The sequence below is a fragment of the Cnephaeus nilssonii genome (assembly GCF_951640355.1).
Source record: "Cnephaeus nilssonii genome assembly, chromosome: 8".
NCBI classification, from domain to species: Eukaryota; Metazoa; Chordata; class Mammalia; order Chiroptera; family Vespertilionidae; genus Cnephaeus; species Cnephaeus nilssonii.
This window is the reverse complement of record NC_137079.1, coordinates 47,649,709-47,651,742: the sequence shown is the minus strand read 5'-3', so window position 1 is coordinate 47,651,742 and position 2,034 is coordinate 47,649,709.

Here is a 2,034-nt window from a genome sequence, read left to right as displayed (position 1 = left end):
AATCAAAAGAGCTGTTTTGCATAAGGCAAAGCTGCATTTTAGCTTGCATTTGAATGTATTTCAGCTTTTGAAGCTCTCCATTTTTCTTCCTACAATGGTATTATCATTGATTGTGGGACTTGTATGAATAAATGAGGCTTAAAAGATAACTACATGACTTAAAGTCCTTTCACCAGTGAGAATACTTGTAATTTGTCCTCGGGTTGGAGACTCGAAATACAGCTAGCAAAACCTAAATTTGTTTAATGTTCTGCCTTTTTCCTCATTGGCTGCCTAATGTTTTTGATCTAGTCAATTCAGTAAATTTTTGATTGATAGGCACCATCAAAATCTTGCTGCCCATGCTGCTTGCCTACAATCAATAGCGATGGGACATTGCAACACATTATATATATCAAAATATTCACATAGTTTTTTTGCCATACTTTAGTGAGACACATTTCTTCTGTCTTTACTAAGCAGACTCAATTCCACACATTTAGGTCCCAAAGAACATGTCAAGAAACTAATCTAAATACTGCAGAATATAGAAGGAATTCAAGATATGCTCACTGATCTCAAAAAAGGAGATTGACAAATCTTAAAACCTTACAATCTGCACTGTACTAAGCCTTTTAAATGTAAAGACAAATGTCCTACTGGTCCTTATAAATAAGGGGAAACTGCCTGACACTCAGAAATCTAATCACATGTAAATGTGACTCAGTGAGTACATCACCTGTCTCCAGTTCCAAAGCCAGTGCTTTTCTGCAACACATTACAGTCTCCCAAAACATATCCTGTAGTCTGCTTGAGAAATAAGACACAGAAGTGATACAAGTTACACAACAAAGATGCAAATGAGATAATAAAGGCATGCTTTAGTGATCATAAAGATACTAGTTACTATAGTAACTACACTTTAGAAGCAGAGTGTAGTTGGAACTTATCTCAGGTGAAGGTGGTTAAGAAAGTCTTTGGGGGAGTTAAAATAATTAAACTAGGCCTGGCTCAGTTGGCTTGAGTGTCCTTGGATACACCAAAAGGTTGCAGGTTCAATTTCAGGTCAGGGCCCATACCCAGGTTACAAGTTTGATCCCTAGGCAGGGCACATAAGGGAGGCAACTGATTGAGATCCGGCCCCTTCTGTCCTCCCCCCTCTCCACCTCACTCTAATCAATGTAAACATACACTTGAGTGAGGATTTGAAAAAAAACACACACAACATAATTAAACTACTTGAAGAATAGAATATAATTTGAGTGGATGAGAATGATGGGTTGGGTATTCTGCAAGAGGGGAATGTATGAGCAAATACTCAGTAAACTTGGTAGACGGTTAAAGCAATGTACCCAGATGAATAAACAGAATGCAGAGCTTGCTTTACTAGTACATGTCCTCTTCCAACTTGAAGAGTGAACTGGCTGAAACATGATGGCCTCAGAGCAAACATCCACCTCATGGGTATAGTGGAAGTCAGGCTCAACAGCTTGTCTACTTAAAAATATCTGCATCAAATGATTGTATGATTATTTGGAATTCTCATGAGTATCATCTTTCTTTCAATTTGAGCTTTTAGGTCTGTGCAGTTACTTCGACATCTCAACTAAGTGTCCATATTTTCTTGAAGTGCTGTGTTGCTTTCCCCCCTTAACCTCTTTTTTCACATTTGCTATCCATCTATCAAATATAATAAATTGTACATTTCTCTTTAGCAGTAATACGTCTTGAACATTTTTACATGCCCCATGCACAGAACAGTTTTTAATACAAAATAGGCACTGACATTTTTAGGGAGTATTGAGTACCTACTGAAACACAGTAGATGCCCAATAACTGCTGGATAAATATAATGTATAATGAAGAAATAATAAGAACATACATGTGTATAATTTGTATGATCTATTCTACATGGTTAGATATGTTTTAGCATTTATAACAACCTATGATGTAGGTAAATGATTATCCCCTTACTACAGATAAAACAAACCAACTGCCATATTGTTAGCAAATCACAGAGTCAATATTCAATTCCAGACACTTTGTAACAATTTA